The following is a 22,500-nucleotide window of genomic DNA, read 5'->3' as shown; positions in this document are numbered from 1 at the left end:
ATTCGCTGTTCAAACAGATATGCAACCGCAGTTAAAAACAATTGGGCAATACAAGTGAATTGCCGAAGTTGAGGGCGTTTGCGATTTATTATTAAGGAAATAACATTATTTATCCTCTCTCTCTCTCTCTCTCTCTCTCTCTCTCTGTTCATGGAGAAGTGGACACTAACATATAAAAAGCACTGGCAAATATTACATAAAAAGTAAAAATATCTGCTGAAAAAGAAGTTAGTTTTATTGCATTGAGAGAGAGAGAGAGAGAGAGAGAGAGAGAGAGAGAGAGAGAGAGAGAGAGAGAGAGCAGTATTCCATACCAGGTGGCTTTGAAGAAGCAACACGAAATTCAATCGTGGATGAAACCCCTCTGCAGAAAACCCTCAAAATATCAACCTCCTCTTCTTGCAACTCCCCAAAGGCTCCACCATCCCGTGGGGCCAAGAAGATGAAAAAGTATGAAGCCACTCGTTTCAAAGTATAGCACCAAATAACAGTCGAAAACGAGATTATATCTTATATACAAATTGCCTTACGAAATTTTTAGTGACATAAACATTGATGAATTATTTTCAAAACAATTATTTAAGCCTACGTATAAATTGAAAGGCTATTCTTGTCTGGTTATTTTACGCATATTTTTCTTAATAGATATATTTAGAATATTTTTTCTATTCATCCAAGATGTGGTTGTAAAAAAAAAGGACTTTTCCCCCTTATCCTCTCAGCATAGAACGAAATAACAATTTCAGAGTAACATGATGCTATGAATAAATAAAAGAAACGAGAATCGCATCGAGTAACTTGATAACACAGAATCGGGCAAACACTCGCAGCTTATTAGGTTATTAATGTAAAGCGGTGCTTGGCGTTCCACGAGCAGTTTGCTCTCTCTCTCTCTCTCTCTCTCTCTCTCTCTCTCTCTCTCTCTCTCTCTCTCTCTCTCTCTCTCTCTCTCTCTCTTCTCTCAGAGAACCGAATGATCTGGGCCGGAAAATTTGAAAATGAGTGACGATCCCGTCGTTTGGAGTTACTCCCTAGAAAGATGACTTTTATGATATTTAACCTTTAAACACAAACATGGAAATCTTGTCACATAAACACAAACCTGTGGTGTAGCATACCGATTTTTTTGATCAAGAAAAAACCCACATGCGTTCAAAAATTTTTATTTCTGAAAAATCAACAAAAAGTTCAATCCTTACTAATTCTTTTAATGATTAAACATCCTTGAATAACTGAATTTTTCTGGTACTAAACATTAATAAAGAAAAATATTGAAAATTCATCTTTTTCCTGACAAATCCAAAATAAAAATTTGCCATAAATGTAATTTCCATAATAAACAAACAGGCTTCCTGCCATGGCGAGGTGGATCCTCTCGCCTTCCCCTCACCAGCCCTCAGCTCTCTGGCACCACATCTCACTGTATCACAGATTGACAAAAAATGGTCCAAATTTAACACAGAAAAATTACACTATTTTAACTTTATGTTATGGTATCAGTCATTACTCCTCTGAATACATCCTAATTGATGCTTAGAGTGTGTATTACCTATTTATGATAATATAATATAATATAATATAACATAATATAATATGTCTGTGTGTGTGTATGTGAGACCTAAAAACACATCCATGGGGTACCATTCACCCCATTATCTCTCCACCCCATTATCTATCCAAAACACATACTCAGGGTGGCATGCACCCCAAACAGAATTATACTAAAACACTTACATGAGGTGTGCTGCACGTGTGTGTGTGTGTGAGTGACCTAGAAACATATACATGGGGTACCATGCACCCCAAATAGAATTATACTAAAACACTTACATGGAGTGTGCTGCACCAAAAACAAGAATAACAACAACAACAATAGGAGCACAGGACACTCACATACCCACCCTCCTAGGGCAACCTCTAGACTAAACCGACAGTGACCGGTGAAGTGCTGGCAGCTGCTATGGCAGTTGCCATTTTTTTTTTTTTTTTTTTGTGGGGTGTACAGAATCCCACGTCGTGTTTAATGGTTAAAATGAATCCTAAAAGGAAAATTAGTCTCACGCCTTGATGTGTTTAGCCAACCTTAAGTATGGTAAATTGAAAGTCTTTGTACAGATTGTACTTTTAATCATTTATATATTTTTTATTCATTCCCATTTTATCTATATTGTATACGTTGATTTGTCTTTGATTTCAATTAACTAATCTCCTATTTCTGCATTTCCTATTTTTTTCTGTAATTTCTACTAAATAAACACTATATTCTTCGGAAGCTTGAATTACAAGTCAATGGCCCGTTCAGCCTGCCCCGAATGAATAGGGTCATCACCTGAATTATAATAATAATAATAATAATATAATAATAATAATAATAATAATAATAATAATAATAATAATAATAATAATAAGCAAGTCATTAATCTCTTGCTGTCTAGACAATTACTAAGGAATTTTCAATTTGATGAGCTGTCCATAAGAGTAATTCCTGATGAAGCAATCTTCAAGACATCGAGAGATTGTTTAATAGGCTACAAATGAACTCCCAGTTCGGTGAGAGTTCATTATTTTGAAGAGAGAATAACATTATTTTAAATGTGCATTTTCATCTATATTCTTCCAGCACGGTTGAGACATTGATGATAATTCCAGGAAAATAATACAGTGGTGGGGGATTCGGGTTTCTCGTCAAAACCCTAGCTCAACGCTTACTTTAGTTGGTAAATGAAAAATTATTTAGTTATGTAAAAACTAAAAGAAAATCAGGTATCTATCTATCTATCTATCTGTCTATCTATCTATCTATCTATCTATCTCTCTATCTATATGTATATGTATATCTGTGTAAATATATATATGTGTGTGTATTTAAAGAATTTACTAAGATCCCAAATCTTCAGTAATTGATTAAATATATGACAGATTTATACCTTTAGAAACCAAGATCTGATTACATCATCCTATAACCCTCATCTTGGTTACCCAAATTGTTTTCCTCTTCCCTTTGTTGTTTACTGCGATAAAAGTTCGATTCACCTACAAGCGTCCGATTTACGTCTTCCTCTCTCTTGACTTCCGTTTATCGAACAGAAAGAGGAGATTGCACAAAGACTGGTGGCTGAATCGGACGCAATATCCGGTCTAAAAAAAAAATTGCGTCTCGATGGAGTTGAGGCAGATTGGCTGCCATTGTTTCAAATTTTGACATGAGGTTGCCTCTTAAGCATTAACGCCACACAGACACGCGAGGACACACAGACACACATTTATTATATATAAGTATTTGTGTGTGCTTGTGTGTATGTATATACGTGTATTTAAAATAGAGTATGTGTTATTAAGAAAATGTGAAGTAAGTGAAGCCTTAATCTACCTTGTAAAAGGTCTGTCTACAAGTATCTTCAACGTTTCTTATATGATGTATTGCGTGCTTTATATATAGAAATAGATTACCCTGGTTATTAACCAAGATAAGTGCAGTAAATTTTGTTGCATTTTAGACCTTTGTCCTAATGACTCTTCATAAGTATTCAGTTGTTTAACATTTCAGATATTGCAATTATTTAACAAACATGCAATAACCTTGCATTTATACATAAACGACTATCAAACTTCCCACTACATCAGTCAAGTAAAAATTTATGTGTACGTATTAAGCAGCATTTATATTTAGTTAGAACAGCCCAGATTTCAAATGCACTGTTTATCCATCTGAGTGAAAAATCTCATTGTATTAATTGGGGTGATACCTCGGTAATTGCTAGATCTAATGATTATGTTTCAAAAAATTTACTGGAATCGGCAATTATACAAATCACTAATAAAAACAACCTAAATCTTAGTCTGGGAATGTACCATTTGGACACATATATTTGTAAGATGTTTATGAAGTACCTTAAAATAAATGAACAACTAATAAATTAGTCCCACATATATAGTTATTATCTCTCTCTCTCTCTCTCTCTCTGGTTCGACATTCTCTCTCTTTCTCTTCTGTCGATATATATATATATATATATATAATATATATATATATATATATATATATATATATATATATATATATATTTTTTTTTTTTCTTTCGTCTTTTCATTGATAATAATTTTGTTGGGAAAATTTGTGTAAAAAATACATGATATTAAATTGTATATGATCCCGTGTTTTTTCAAAATGTACTGTTTTCTGGAAGAATCACTTGTTTACTGCGTGTATCCTCCAAGGTGTGGCTACCCTCAGGCGGCTCCTCCTTTCTGTAGAGTGAAAATCGCCCTTATGGCTAATCTTGTAGTGTCAGCTTGTATATTAAGCCTTCTTTTGACTATGTTGTTCTCTGTAAAATCAGTTTGCCTCAGTAAAGGGTCCGAACAGGACTGAAAGTACTTGGCTACCTCGCTTTTTCATTTTTTCCTTTGTGGCAAAAAACCTTTATTTATACATAGCATCACGTTTTATATACTTCGTGATCAAGTTATATATATATATATATATATATATATATATATATATATATATATATATATATATATATATATATATATATATATATATATATAAGAAGAGGACTGACGTTCATTTCTTCTTTATATATATATATATAATATATATATATATATATATATATATATATATATATATATATTATATATATTATATGTTCTTTTGGGGGTGGAGGCGTTGGAAGCTTACGGCTTCCTGGGAAATCTGTAGGGATGAGTCTGGTAGCCCAAAGCCCTTTTGACTGATTATTTGTAGGCTTTGGTGGTACCTAATTACACTTGAGAGGACCGAGTGCACATTCCAAAAGCAGCAGAAGTGGATAAAAAAATGAAAATAATGAAAAGGGTAAATTATGATGGCATCAAGTGGCATAAATATGTACTATACTAAGAAATGCCAGATTAAAGGCTTAGGTGTACGTGAATGAAATGGAAAGGCTAATTATCAGATTCCTTGAAACAGTTACTGGTCAACGTTTTAGTGGAACTGACAAATTCTCTCCTAGAGAATTTGAATAATTTTGCTTTTGTGAATAAGGAAACAAAAAACAAAAACTTTTGCGAAATCCATAAAAAGTTTTGTTTGTTTATTGATTGATTGAAATTTAATTTTTTGTGTGGTAAAACAGGCATCCTATCGACGACTGAGGTCTGGACTGGAAACTGTTTGCAACTTTGTTTCCAAACAACGTCTCCTAGTGTGGACAAGCCTCTACACCCATAACACAGATGATGAATTTTGGTCATATTTCCTGAATAAACTATCTAAAATAAAGATTTATACAAAAAAATATTAATAAATATATTAGACTGTTATGTCTGTATAGGTTTTTTTTCTTGCTCAAGTGTAGCTTATTAAGTAAAGAAGTATATGAAGTATACATGTATGTATTTGTTACAATGACGTCTGGTTACACCATTTATTGCTCATAAGTGTACTTATCTTCCCCCAGGATATTCACATTACTCTTCATCACTTCTAACGACACTGTTAGGAATATCGCTCCTGGGTGCTTCTATTTATCTATTTATTTTAAAAATGGTCATTGCATCTTCACACGATGTGAGTACTCTCTTTAAATAGATTTGTTTTGAGAAATTTCACGTTAATCTCGCTGAAATTAGTTCAACAAATTGCTGTTATAAATTAAGACGTCTTTGCATATTTATAGAATATAAACATGCATTTATTTTGAGGGAATATGCGCAATTTGAATAAATCATAGGTTTACAAGCAATTAGTACTTTTACCAAGCGATGATGATTTAAGCTTCAAACGCTTTCCATTACGCAATGAAAAAATGGAGAATAAAAAGAAGTCTACAAATCCAGGCAAAAGCACTTTTTCTCTATGGTCTGGAAAAGTTTAAAATTAAACATATAATTATAAACGAGTAGGTTTTAGCGCGAGACCTCGTGTACACTCAGGCTTATGCACAAAAAGTTATACTTTGGACAAATTATTCATATATACTTAAGGCTACATGAATATTTACATTACATCATGCGGTGATTCCAGATTTCCTCTGCTCTATATGTTTGTAAAATGAATTTTTCCAGAGAGAGAGAGAGAGAGAGAGAGAGAGAGAGAGAGAGAGAGAGAGAAGCACTCGAATGCACTGCAGAATTTTGTTTGGCTGAGCTCTCGGTAAACGGCCCAAATTTCAGCTGAGGACAAATGCTTTCTGTTTGTGCCAGAAAGATTAATTAATCAAATACACACGATTTTTGAAACGAAGATTATCACGGATTCTTTACGGAAAGTTCTGAGGGCAAATAAAGTTTCCGTTTCGATGAGAAAATAGGTAGGAATGAGGTCAAAGTTCGAAATACACGACGGGGGCTTAATACTTAGTACAAGTACATTCTCATTATACATTATCCTTTTTATTTTTTTTTTTTTCTTTACCCCTTTGCGTGGTAAGATGCCAATTCTTCATACTTACGATATCCATTATTAGTAATTCCAAATTAGCTGAATGCCAATCAATAATCCTGGTAGCTACTCATTCGCACGAGTAATGAAGTGATTTTTTATTATGGAAAGATTCTTCTGAGCATGAAGTGGAAAAAATGAAGAATCGTTTGGAGGTTATCTTTACCAAAAGATCAAATCTCATTATTTTTATTTGTAATGCAGCCTGCTGTTTAGAATACTCTTGGGGATGATTATAGCAGTTTTGATTGAAAGTTTGATCCAGACTGTGAATCTTTGTAGATGTGAATTCATCATGACAGAAGATTCTTTGATAGGTAAGCAGTCACTTAATAACTTAAGAGTTTCATGTATGTTAATACCCTCTGTAAAGATCTCTCTCTCTCTCTCTCTCTCTCTCTCTCTCTCTCTCTCTCTCTCTCTCTCGTTTCAGTCGCATATCTTTTAACAATACCCGAAACATCACCTCTACAACAGCCGGGTTTCAGATCATATTCCTTTCATAAAGGCAGCAAAGTAATTTTAAAATCAAAACAAGTAATGAATGCGCCAAAGTTTCCTTGGCTCAGTGGAGTTTTCTGTGCAGCGTATAATCAAGGGCACCGAAAATAGATCTATCATTTGGTGGTCTCGGTATATGCTGTATGAGCCGAGGTCTATAAAACTTTAACCACGGTCCGATGGTAGACCGCCCAATATCGTTGCCAGACGCTTGATTATGGATAAATTTAACCTTAAGTTAAAAAAAATACACTATTTTTGAGGCTAGAGGGCTGCAATTTATGTGTGATAATTCGATGGTGGATGGTTAACATACAAATTTGCAGCCCTCTAGCCTCAGTACTTTTTAAGATCTGAGGACAGACAGAAAATGTGCGGACGGACAGACAAAAACATATCTCAAAAGTGTTCTTTTGCAGAAAACTAAAAAGGCTTAAATTTTCTTTTCATTTATATAAGAATATGGGACTGAATAATTACATGACAAGGGATAAAAAGCCTCTCGTAATTTGGGATAATGGCGAGTGACAGAAACCGTCCCGAAGTCGTAGGAAGAATCTTAATGAAGTAGGTTTCTGAAACTATGGAGCTCAGGGAGATTTAACGAACTATTAAAAATGTCTGGAATCAGGGATATGTCGAAAGGTCTCCCAGTATTTCTTAAGAATCTCTAAATAAAAAAAAAAATCACCATCCAGTTTTTATTATCGCTTGGAAACAGAGTCTGGCTGAAAGCGCCATTAACTCAAAAACTTTTTGAATTCTTTAATATTAGATTTGTTTTATTTAGAGAAAAAATTCCGTATATTATTTGAAGAAATGATGAGGGATTGTGTATGTTCTAGTATTCTTGCTTGTAACAATAAGATTTATTTCTTTTATTATCTGTATTATCTATTCCACAAAATATGGTAGAGATTGAGTTTATTATAAAAAATCATTAAAATAATTGTTTGCAGTAAGGTACTTATTGAACTTCTAATTTTGGTACAATATATTTATGTACATATGTATGCATGTACACACATACATACATATACTATATATATATATATATATATATATATATATATATATATATATATATATATATATATATATATATATATATATATATATACACATCATATATATATATACATACATACATATATATATATATATATATATATATATATATATATATATATATATATATAATATACAATCAGGTGAGAGCATTAAAAAGGGTCCAGGAATCCACCAAACATTGTGAAGAATATTTTATTAGGAACGTTTCATACTACTTCAGAGTACATCTTCAGCCTGTAATTATAAATTGTGACAATTTAATTGACAGTAAAATAACACATTAAGATTAAAACATCAAGATAATAAGTTAATTAAAAAGCTTAGAGAACATTTAAAACAAGCAATAGACTAAAACTTTAAGAAATATGGTAATTAAAATTTATAGAAACATTCAAAACAATTAATCTTGTCTGGAATTAATTGTCAGACAAGATTCAGATCTTTACATGATAAGTCTTGACATTGAATCACTTTTTACAAACAACCAGTAGAAGAAACAATTGAGATTATTTTAGATAAAGTTTTTTTAAATACCACATGCTTCCATGGATTTGATAGAATTTTATTCAAACAACTTTTAGAACTTGGAGTGCAAGATTCAGTTTTTACTTTTAATTCCAAATTGTACTCGCAGGTCGAGGGTTTGGCTATGGGGTCCCCGTTGGCCCCTATATTTGCAGATATTTTTATGGACTTTTTAGAATCAAAATTTTTAACAGAATGCCCTTCTAATTTTAAGCCACACTTTTATCGAAGGTATGTTGATGACACTTTTTTATTATTTAAATATAAGTGGCAAAGTGAAGCCTTCTTGGATTTTGTGAATAGCCAGCATCATAATATAAATTTTACTATGGAAACCGAGGATAATAACTGCTTGTCATTTTTAGATCTGGAGATTGTTAAGGATAATGATAGACTCAACACTACCATTTTTAGGAAACATACATTTTCGGGTTTGGGTAATAATTTTTATAGTTTTTTGTTTTTTGAATTTTAAAATTAATGCCATCTCAACCCTGGTTTTTAGAGCAATGAAATATACCTCAAATTGGCATTTATTTCACGAAGAAATTGAATTTTTAAAGAGGTATTTTATTAACAATTCTTATCCAGTAAATGTTTTTATAATGTAGTAAATAGAATTTTAAATAATAATTTTTCTGAGCAAGTTCCTTCCTATGATGTTAAGAAGCTAGTTATGTACTGTACCATTCCTTTTACATATAAAAACAAATTAGGCGAGCGAATAAGGAAAATCATTGAAAGTGAAATAGGTTGTTTAAAATTAAACTTGATTCCTGTCAACCCATTAAAAATTGGCACATTTTTTACACACAAAGAAAAACTACCACCGTCATGAGATCCGACGTCATTTATAAATTTAATTGTCCGGGTTGTCCTGGTATTACGTCGGATCGACCAAACGGTTACTAAAAGTGAGATATTCTAGTCACTTAGGTGTTAGCTACAGAACAGGACAACGAATAACAAATCCAGAATTATCCAATATCCGTAACCACGCCAAAATATGTAAAATTAATATTGATAAAACACATTTCTCAATCATTGACAGCACTCCCAACAATTACTTAACGACACTTGAGTCATTATACATCAAACGACTGGTTCCTTCTCTGAATGCAAACGTGGCTGCTGCCGCGTTGTATTTAGCATAACTGAGATCTGGGCCGAACTGTGTTTTCAAATTCATTCCCTTCTCTACTTTCGCTTAGGGTACTTGATCTCTTATTATTTGTTTTAAATGTTTCTATAAATTTTAATTACCATATTTCTTAAAGTGTTAGTCTATTGCTTGTTTTAAATGTTCTCTAAGGTTTTTAATTAACTTATTATCTTGATGTTTTAGTCTTAATGTGTTATTTTACTGTCAATTAAATTGTCACAATTTATAATTACAGGCTGAAGATTTACTCTGAAGTAGTATGAAACGTTCCTAATAAAATATTCTTCACAATGTTTGGTGGATTCCTGGACCCTTATATATATATATATATATATATATATATATATATATATATATATATATATATATATATATATATATATATATATATATATGTGTGTGTGTGTGTGTGTGTGTGTGTGTGTATAACTGAATCACGAAAGTTAGGAACGTGATAAATCCATAAATAAAGATAAATGCCACGAAGGAAAAATAAACGAAGGAGTCTGCAAGATCTTTCGACTTTAAAAGTCCTTTACTGAGCAGATACTGACATAAATACGAGAAAAGGCAATACAAGAAGGTTCGTATAACTGACAGATAGGGATTATAAAGGGATTAGTACCTAGAATCCGACACACCTGGAAGATAAGAAACCTTCCCAAACAAGCATAAACAATGGGTGCAATTAAAGGTTTAAGACAATCATCTCAGATACAATTTCCAGACAATTAAAAGATTATAGGTGACAGCTATTCGGAACTTGGCAAACAAAACCATATTCACAAAACATGACAGACATACATTACAACAAAATTTAATAACTCTAAGGCAACTGATTTTTATTTAAGTCAGTAATTATATCTTTGAGGTCATTCTTAAACATGTTACAGATACAAGGGTCTAAATGAAAAAGGCCACGACTAACATTGAAATTACAATGAAAAGTAAGTTGTATTAAAGCAGATTCTCAAACATTTCGTGATAAGACATCTCTTGACCATGCAATTACTGAACTATCAATCCAATTAATTCGGTGGTTGTTTTCACTTAAATGAATGAATAATGCATTAGATATTTGCCCAGTTTTTACAGAGTATTTATGCTGGCTTAGCCTTACTTCTAAGCCTTTGCTGGACTGTCCGAGATAGAATGAGGGACAATCCATACATGGAATTTTATATATTATGTTGTTGCTTTCTCTGGGGCCATTTTTCATTAACATTCTTTTTAGTGTGTTATTATAGGAAAAAACAAGGTTGACATTAAAAGCTTTTAACAATGGTTTAATGGTTTCAAATCCGTTAAAATGAGGCAAACTGAGAATGTTCTTAGAATTTTCTTTCTGTGTGTTATTTGGAAATATCTGTTAAGAAGGGCGGTGTCGAGTGGTAAAAGAGGCACTTCACAGTAGAAACACTCGCTGTAATATGAGAATGCCAGGTACGAAAGGGACAGTTTGGATACAGAGAGAGAGAGAGAGAGTATTGTTGTTAGCTGAGAGACTGGCATCTTTTTATGGCTACTTGGTCATTTCAAAGTTTATTTATTTTTGAATTTGCATAAGTTGCGTGAAGGATTCATGGTGGTTCTGGTCATGAGTTTAGTCCTGAGATATTTGGTAGTTGGTGACCTTCCTCTTAGTTGTGCAAAGTAGATATTAAAGAACGATCATAGGTATCCATGGTACCCATACACCTATATGAACTGAACATTCACAAACAAAATCATCTGATCCCACTAATTAGGCAACCAAAAACATTTAAGCATTAATGCTAATTGCCTGATGAAATCACTTTTGTCTATGATATTTAACAGCCTAAAGTGCAGCCCTCATTAATGGAACCCGTTAGGGATAGTTACAAGTAAATGAGAGTACGGACATTAAAACCTTTCATTAAGAATTGTTATTTAACATATCCTTTAATCCCAGTTTGATCTATTTTATCAAGAATTAAAACTGTCATCATCTTTGATGTTCGGAAGAATGATCAGTTGACAAAAATCTTTCTATAATGATCTTGAGAAGTTAATTTTGTCTTGTCATTTTTGAAGCTCTATACCTTTATACCTCAACCGTTTACCTTTCGTTGGGTAAATTAAAATTGACGATCAACAGACGCTATTATGAAATGCACATCATTAAATTAAATACGACGAAAATTTACATATGAATGAGGGTGCATATTTTCTTCTCTGAATAGCTCTCTTTGTGGGTGGTTTTTCTGGGAATAGCTACTTTGGGTGTTTATGTAAATTGAGTAACTGCAATATTCCCTGTACCCAGGGCTTCCACAGTCACGGAAGCGAGTTCAGTTGCTTGAGGAGATGCTTTTCCTTCTTATGCATTTTGCATGTGTTTCCAATAGAGTAATGGACAGTTCAATTGGAGAGCCCTTTTCACGGCGGGTTGCTAGGAAAATATTTGCCTGTGTACCTGTCTTACCTTTAGTTTTCTGAAAGAGAAAACTATCGAGATGGTTTTGTTTTTCCGTACGCACCTTTTCAGTCCGCCTTCAGATCTTAAAAACTACTGAGTATAGAGGGCTGCAAATTGGCGCGTTGATCATTCACCCCGGAATCGTCAAACATACCAAATTGCAGTCTTCGAGACACAGTAATTTGATTTTATTTAAAGTTAATGTTAGCCATGATCATGCACCTGACAACACTATAGGACAGGCCACCATCGGGCCGTGGTTAAAGTTTCATGGGACGTGGATCATACAGCATTATACCGAGACCACCGAAAGGTAGGTCTATTTTCTTTACCTTGGTTATAAGCTGTACATAAAACTTAAGTGCGCACTTTTTACTTGTTTTTATTCTTCCTTGTCTTATTTGTTAAAATCTGTTTTTTTATTCTCACAGTCAAGCGCCATTTCTATCAACTGTTTTGACCTGCCCAGTGGAAACCTCCACCAATCAGACTTTAATTTTCCTTCCACATCACTGAGATCATTTTAGTGGGTTTAAATATATTTTTGGTGAATACTCTCATATTTTCCTTTCGTTATAAAGCCATTGTCATCATTGGTTGTGCTCATTCAATTCTATTTAGTTTTACGTGATGGCTCACATTTTTAATGTTGTTGATTCCACAGAGTACTTTATTATTAATAATGATAATATATTGGAGAAACAAATCCACAATTATGTATATGTAACTACATTTAAAGATAAATCTGTACAGAAAGCTTTCGGGAAACTGTTCGATTCCCATTTTCAATCTAACTTAAAAGGGGAATCAAACAGTTTCCAAAAGCTTTCTGTACACATTTATTTTTAAATATGTGTGCATATACATAACTAAAGATTTGTTACCCCATTTCAAGACTCATGCTATAATAATAATAATAATAATAATAATAATAATAATAATATACAGAGACAGGAGAAAGACAGAAAGAACAGAGGACTGGCACAACAAACCAATGCATGGACAATACATGAGACAGACTAAAGAACTAGCCAGCGATGACAATTGGCAATGGCTACAGAGGGGAGAGCTAAAGAAGGAAACTGAAGGAATGATAACAGCGGCACAAGATCAGGCCCTAAGAACCAGATATGTTCAAAGTACGATAGACGGAAATAACATCTCTCCCATATGTAGGAAGTGCAATACGAAAAGTGAAACCATAAACCACATAGCAAGTGAATGCCCGGCACTTGCACAGAACCAGTACAAAAAGAGGCATGATTCAGTAGCAAAAGCCCTCCACTGGAGCCTGTGCAAGAAACATCAGCTACCTTGCAGTAATAAGTGGTACGAGCACCAACCTGAAGGAGTGATAGAAAACGATCAGGCAAAGATCCTCTGGGACTATGGTATCAGAACGGATAGGGTGATACGTGCAAACAGACCAGACGTGACGTTGATTGACAAGGTCAAGAAGAAAGTATCACTCATTGATGTCGCAATACCATGGGACACCAGAGTTGAAGAGAAAGAGAGGGAAAAAATGGATAAGTATCAAGATCTGAAAATAGAAATAAGAAGGATATGGGATATGCCAGTGGAAATCGTACCCATAATCATAGGAGCACTAGGCACGATCCCAAAATCCCTGAAAAGGAATCTAGAAAAAACTAGAGCTGAAGTAGCTCCAGGACTCATGCAGAAGAGTGTGATCCTAGAAACGGCACACATAGTAAGAAGAGTGATGGACTCCTAAGGAGGCAGGATGCAACCCGGAACCCCACACTATAAATACCACCCAGTCGAATTGGAGGACTGTGATAGAGCAAAAAATAATAATAATAATAATAATAATAATAATAATAAATAATAATAATAATAATAAAATAATAAACAGAGCAATCCGGTATCACACAACAAACATGCAACATGGCTCCAGGAATTCAAGGAAGAAGAAACAGGAAGAATAAAACAAAGATTCACAGAGATCACGACAGATACAGTCAGCCACCAACTAAAGAAAATGCCAAACTGGAAAGCCCCAGGTCCCGATGAAGTCCATGGATACTGGCTCAAAAACTTCAAGGCCCTACACCCACGAATAGTAGAACAACTCCAGCATTGTATCTCAAATCACCATGCACCCAAATGGATGACCACAGGAAGAACATCCTTAGTACAAAAAGACAAGAGTAAGGGAAATATAGCCAGTAACTATAGGCCTATCACCTGCCTACCAATAATGTGGAAGTTACTCACAGGTATCATCAGTGAAAGGCTATACAACTACCTAGAGGAGACAAACACCATCCCCCACCAACAGAAAGGCTGCAGAAGGAAGTGTAGGGGCACAAAAGACCAGCTCCTGATAGACAAAATGGTAATGAAGAACAGTAGGAGAAGGAAAACCAACCTAAGCATGGTATGAATAGACTATAAGAAATCCTTCAACATGATACCACACACATGGCTAAAAGAATGCCTGAAAATATATGGGGCAGAGGAAAACACCATCAGCTTCCTCAAATATACAATGCACAACTGGAATACAATACTTACAAGCTCTGGAATAAGACTAACAGAGGTTAATATCAGGAGAGGGATCTTCCAGGGCGACTCACTGTCCCCACTACTCTTCGAAGTAGCCATGATTCCCATGACAAAAGTACTTCAGAAGATGGATGCCGGGTACCAACTCAAGACAAGAGGCAACAGAATCAACCATCTGATGTTCATGGACGACATCAAGCTGTATGGTAAGAGCATCAAGGAAATAGATACCCTAATCCAGACTGTAAGGATTGTATCTGGGGACATCAGGATGGAGTTTGGAATAGAAGGCAAAGTAACGAGAACTGAAGGGATAAAGCTACCAGATGGGAGCAACATCTAACACATAGATGAGACTGGATACAAATACCTGGGAATAATGGAAGGAGTGGATATAAAACACCAAGAGATGAAGGACACAATCAGGAAAGAATATATGCAAAGACTCAAGGCGATACTCAAGTCAAAACTCAACGCCGGAAATATGATAAAAGCCATAAATACATGGGCAGAGCCAGTAATCAGATACAGCGTAGGAAGAGGGGAATGGAGGAAGGCAGAATTCCATAGCATAGATCAGAAAACCAGGAAACATATGACAATACACAAAGCACTACACCCAAGAGCAAATACCGACAGACTATACATAACACGAAAGGAAGGAGGGAGAGGACTACTAAGTATAGAGGACTGCGTCAACATCGAAAACAGAGCACTGGGTCAATATCTGAAAACCAGTGAAGACGAGTGGCTATAGAGTGCATGGGAAGAAGGACTAATAAAAGTAGATGAAGACCCAGAAGTATACAGAGACAGGAGAATGACAAACAGAACCGAGGAATGGCACAACAAACCAATGCACGGACAATACATGAGACTGACTAAACAACTAGCCAGCGATGGCACACGGCAATGGCTACAGAGGGGAGAGCTAAAGAAGAAAACTGAAGGAATGATAACAGCGGCACAAGATCAGGCCCTAAGAACCAGATATGTTCAAAGAAAGATAGACGGAAATAACACATCTCCCATATGTAGGAAGTGCAATACGAAAAATGAAACCATAAACCACATAGCAAGCGAATGCCCGGCACATGCACAGAATCAGTACAAAAAGAGGCACGATTCAGTGGCAAAAGCCCTCCACTGGAGCCTGTGCAAGAAACATCAGCTACCTTGCAGTAATAAGTGGTATGAGCACCAACCTGAGGGAGTGATAGAAAACGATCGGGCAAAGATCCTCCGGGACTATGGTATCAGAACAGATAGGGTGATACGTGCAAATAGACCAGACGTGACGTTGATTGACAAAGTCAAGAAGCAAGTATCACTCATGATGTCGCAATACCATGGGACACCAAAGTTGAAGAGAAAGAGAGGGGAAAAATGGGATAAGTATCAAGATCTGAAAATAGAAATAAGAAGGATATGGGATATGCCAGTGGAAATTGTACCCATAATCATAGGAGCACTAGGCACGATCCCAAGATCCCTGAAAAGGAATCTAGAAAAACTAGAAGCTGAAGTAGCTCCAGGACTCATGCAGAAGAGTGTAATCCTAGAAACGGTGCTCATAGTAAGAAAAGTGATGGACTCCTAAGGAGACAGGATGCAACCCGGAACCCCACAATATAAATACCACCCAGTCGAATTGGAGGACTGTGATATTGTCCTTATCGACGATAACCGTGAGCTCTGTTTTCTATTTATATTTTAAGTTATATATCTACACTGACATTATTTGCGAATTCTTCACCAATAATAATAATAATAATAATAATAATAATAATAATAATAACTAATAATAATAATAATAATAATAATAATAATAATAATACGTAATAAAATAATAGTAATAATAATAACATTTATCCATGCACATGATAATGACGCATAAAATTGCCATAATACCAGAAAAGTTGGTAATACTTGTAGTGAGTCAAATAAGTATAAGCAGGAAACCAGAAAAATACGTTTTCTACTAAATACGTTTCGATGCAATTCTCAAAATATTTCAGTAAGATGTCAAGAGTCAAACATTTCTATCGCTGCAGCGTCCAAAGGAACAAGATGGAGGAAATAATTGAATAAATATACTCTGTAGAAAACCAAGATACCGAATTCAGAAAATTTTTTTTTCATGGGGAAGGTCCTTTAATGACGTCAAGAATTTATATTCGAAAAAGCAGAAAACCCCATCTGAGAAGGAGGGCTAAATTGAGCTTTAACATGAGGATAAAGGAATAGGCAAGTATTGGATAAAAGTGTAGAAAATATTGGCTAATAAATTTTTTTCTGATATTTAAATTTGCTTCGGTTGAGTAACGATAAACGCCTTTTTTTTTTTTTTTAATTATATCCTAAAGTACATTGTATATATATATATATATATATATATATATATATATATATATATATATATATATATATATATATATATATATATATATATATATATATATATATATACATAGAGAGAGAGAGATAGAGAGACGTTTTCGTACAACATAACAGCAATATAAAACAGTGGATTGTTCAACCTATATTTTGAAAAAGGAGGCATCAGTCAAAAAGTTTTAGTAATACCTCAAAATAATATCAAGACATTTCCCTAGCCACATAACGAAGAGCAGAACAAAGTCCATCATTTTCTAGATGTATGTCTCACAAAAATGATCAAAGTACCTTTTTTTTATATATTCCATTAGCACAAATTAGATCAACTTAATTTTCTCTATAGATTTAGGATTCAACTTATTCTTTTCATACCAGCTGATAAAGTTCATTAAGTATATGAAAGTACAGAAGATGGAATAAGAGTGTTATTATAAGATGTTCTGAAAAACGAGAGTGCCTGGGCTGAGATGGATGTACAATAGGATCTCAAATCCAGTTCTTTAAAAGCGGAAAGTTAATGTGATATTTGTGCTTAGAGCTAACAGAAATATTTCGAGTGTAACATTGAATCAGAAAATGTCATATAAATTAAAGCCAAAATAGTGAGATTAGAACAGTTATTTAGCTGAAAGGTAATATATATATATATTATATATATATATATATATATATATATATATATATATATATATATATATATATATATATATATATATATATATATATATATATATATATATATATATATACACACACATGTGTGTGCATGTCGGTACGCGCGCATTCCTGAAAAGGGGATATATATACTGCCTCACGACCGGAAACTCATGAAAAGGAATAATTAGAGGCGTACGGCTTTACAGAGACCTAATGTCAACTTTCATGGGCTACAAAGCTTTATATATTAAAGTCTCTCCCATTTTACCTGACGGTTTAATCAAGGTAAACTACCGTGGCCTCTTTAAACAAAGTCGCGTGACAAACGACTTTAACGGCATCTTTAAGCTCATTCATAAACTGACCGAATTACTCTGTCCAGGAGAATCGTGATTCGCAAACGTCTAGACAGCTTCTTTAAGTCAGCTGAGTTACTGCAGCTTCGATAATAATTCTGGAAATAAATTTCTACCTGCAACGTACAATAGTTCACTTTGAACAGCTCGTTTTAATATTCTAATGAATACTCTTGTTCACGGATGATACATTTATACATGAGCAAGACTGTTTTGATTTACGCATTGTTTATGTTGTTCCAGACTTGTTGCGGAGACATTGCATTCTTGGAAAATATAAATATGAACTATATTGATGACCGAACTTTTTTATTATAATTCTGGAAAAAGGACATATTATCATTTGATTTTCGCAATAAGAATTATATACATGATTAGGATCTCCTCTTATATGTGATATATCTAGGAATGGTTAGGTATTGTATTTTATTTTGGTTAAGAATACTACGAATCATTTAACGAAGTTTAAATAGCAAAGGATTCCCATAAAAATCTTCAGAGGTGATACGCCCAAAGCTTGCGATATAACCCCAGGTCATTATTTCTTTAAAATACCTTCTTAACTTCACGAATTCTTCTCACTTCTTATTAATTACTCTTGTCACTAAAATAAAATCCATATGCATAACCATTTCGAGATTTTGACATCTGTAACAGGATTCGACCTCGCATCTGGGGTATTAGAAATTGGTCATGTCACCGAACTAATCTTGTGGTCAGGTCTGTAACGTGACCTCATTCTGCTACTCCGGATGCGCGTTCGAGTCCTGACAAGGAGGTCAGAATTTCTTCATGTTCTTATATTTGGATCTCAGGTTAAGAGGTTACAGTGCTTACTACAATCGCACACACACACATACACACACATATATAAACATCGTATATATAACAAAATATATATTTAGCCTTGTGTGTGCCCATATACCTTCATTCTTTTTAGCGCACGAATTACAACCGATGAAGACCCACACTAGGTCTCTGGAGTGTAATTAATTTCCCAAATATAGCGGTTTAATATATTTCCCTTGTCTCTCTTATAGTGAAAAAGAATGGTGTGTAATCATGACAGTTTTAATCTCATTTAAACTCCATATGATTCTCTTTGTTTTCAAAAGCTCTAGAGCTGCAGGCACAGAGAATCACGCAGTATGCTTCAGAGACTTATGACGCTAGCGAGAGGATTAAACCAGACATAACATTAACTACTGAAAAGATAAAAACTCTGGTTTTTTGTTCACGTTCTGTTCGGTGTTTGCAGTGATGTTATCATTTATGGCGCGAACTATTATTGATCTTCATTTATCACCAGAATGGTTCTAAGAAAAAAAATGCGTAACCACAAATTTGACTGTAACAGTTTCACTTTTAACAAGCATTCATCCTCAGTGATTCCTTGCAGTTTACTGTCTTATGATTCGATTTATTTGTATGATTTTTTTCTTAATTCTAAGTATCCCCCAATTATATATAAAATCTTAAATTACTTTATGATTGGTTCTTTCAAAGGAATACTGAATGAAGTTTAAATGCTTAACCTGGTTGAGCTAGTACTACTACTATTATTACTATTAATAATAATAATAATAATAATAATAATAATAATAATAATAATAATAATAATAATAATAAAAATAATAATAATAATAATAATAATAATAATAATAATAATAATAATAATAATAATAATAATAATAATAATATTAATAATAATAATCTGCTGGAAGAAGACCTTCATTAATAAAAGTTTTATTGAAAATAATGGCTATTTCAGCCGGGTTTATTGTGTATAGAAGATACTCTATTCTTCTTATTACTGATTTTTCTTCTGTACTCAAGTTGGCTATCAAAGCGCCAAATGGGGGATTCAAGTCAAAATAGTATATTCAATTTGACAAATACAGAGTTTTTTTTACATGAATTCCCCCACTGACAAAATATATATATATATAATATATATATATATATATGTATATATATATATATATATATATATATATATATATATATTATATATATAATATATATATATATATATATATATATATTATATATATATATATATATATATATATATATGTATATATATATATATATATATATATATCTATATATATATATATATATATATATATATATATATACTATATATATATATATATAGTACTATATATATAATATCCTGTCATGAAACTTCGGGACCAATAAGAGAAGACTGCAAGATAACTAAATCGGAAGCGGACGATATAGCAAGAACCTCATAATAACTCGGATTCTCTGTTTCAGGCGAAACTTTTAATTTCGAGAACGTGAACATTCAAGTGTTCAAGTGAATTTACGTTGATACTTTGTTTGGATTCTTTTTTATTTATTTAGGAATGACTATATCGATTACATTTCTGCTACTTCGTCTCAAAATCACTGAACGTGAACAAAATCATAATAAAAGAAACACGGAAATTCCACATTGGTTTATAAAGGTTCACTTCCACAATGCCTAAACTTTGAGGGTTCTCTACATGCTCATAATTTCAATGGATTAATTAACGTTTGCGTCGCTGTTTATGCTGAAATTTAATGGAATTATGCAAGTATTCTCTGTCTCTGATGACTGAGCTTTTGATATGAGAACAAAAGACGAAATATTGGGTCATGGGTTATATAATCTCGATGAGCGATAAGGAAAAAAGCGTCATTATGTTCAAGAGCGTCATCAGGCGAATTATTAACCTATTCTGGTAACAAGATCTTAAAGAATCGTGTGCCCACACCCCCGCCCAACCCCACCCCAACCTCTCCCACACCCTCCTCACACATTAGATTACTGAGTTTATATGAAGCGCTACGTATTGTACACCTAAAAGCCGAGAAATTATTTAGAAAATAACTAAATGCTTGAGGAAATGAACTCTCCATAAATTAAAGTATAATAATAATAGATACACAAAAAATTCAACATTTTAATTGCATAATTTTTTTTTTTTCATTTTCAAAGTTAGAAATCTCGCGTGGCTTTGTAGATGATTTACGTATGGTACTAATATAGCTCCTTTTCTTAGCCTCTGGTCAACATAAAGGTTTACAATTCTGAAAAGAATTATATATTCTTTGTAACAACGTAAGAGAAAATATCATAGAATAAATAAACAAAGCCAAGCTGCGAAGTCCAACATATTCAAATTCAAACTAAACAAGCAAAAAAAGTACAAAAACAAAGAAAGACTGATAAACTGACTGCCTTCTCAAGCCTCCTCTTTCAAAGTTATTACATAACATGTGACATAAACGGTGCATATAGTACATGTTTGTGTGTTTGCTCATGATCTCGTGATGAATGTAATAATTTAAAAGAACGTTTACTGAGGAAAAGGAATCATGCAATATTACTACCATGAAACATGAGAACAGCATTAATTAATGTCATGAATACTCAGAACTAAACAATTATACCACTCGCATGTAACAGAAAATGTCAAGTTTAATGCTGTGCCGATGTGACAGTGGAAACAGTGGAGCAAAAAAAAAAAAAAAAAAAAAAAAAAAAAAAAAAAAGAAGAAAAGTTGGATCTAAGGCTTGTTTAATAGGAACTTGATATTATTTTCAGTTACACTTTCCCGTTGTGTCAAGATGATTAGAGATATTTGGTTAGTTTTCCTCTGCAAAGTCCGTGTTTCAATTCATTTATTTGATGCCGTTGAATTCCCCACGTAGAACTCTCTGGCCGCCCAAAAATAATATGAACAGTTATGGAAGTCATTGTGGAACAAAAAATGATACTGAATTACTGAATATTCTGTTATCCGAGAAGTTGGTCATTGATAATTCATCCACCTCAGAGCTCATGAATACGAAGAGCAAGAAACAATGAGAAAGGGAAAAGAACAATCCATGTGTGGATCTTGAGAGAACATACCAACGGCACTCGACCTCAGGGTCAGGCCTCAAGGAGTCATGAATATTAGACAATAGGCATCATTGATTTCCGATTTTGGAGAACCCTCAAATTAGGCTAATTTTTTTTTTTTTTTTTTTTTTTGTCAGAGCTGCTTTGTTTTGAGATGAAAGATCCTCTTTACTTGAAAAGTGAGAGAGAGAGAATGAGAGAGACGAGAGGAGAGAGCGAGAGGAGAGAGAGGCTGTAACTGACATCATCTATTGATATATTCGCGATGGAAGAAACCCTGCGGCATTATGTAACAAAATACACTTCAGTTTTATTTAGCCAAACGGGTTTCACAGACATGTATGTAATAGGTTATTTGGGATTCATATGACGCTATAGGGAATATAAGAAATGTCGATGAAAATGAGATGAATACAAGGCTTTAAACACGTTTAATCTTGTCTGCTGCAAAATGAAGGAGCACATGGTCATCATATCATGAGAGATAGAGAGAGAGAGAGAGAGAGAGAGAGAGAGAGAGAGATTAT

Source organism: Macrobrachium nipponense, chromosome 2, assembly GCF_015104395.2.
Source record: "Macrobrachium nipponense isolate FS-2020 chromosome 2, ASM1510439v2, whole genome shotgun sequence".
Taxonomy (NCBI): domain Eukaryota; kingdom Metazoa; phylum Arthropoda; class Malacostraca; order Decapoda; family Palaemonidae; genus Macrobrachium; species Macrobrachium nipponense.
The sequence above is the reverse complement of the archived record's forward strand: the minus strand, read 5'-3'. Positions refer to the sequence as shown.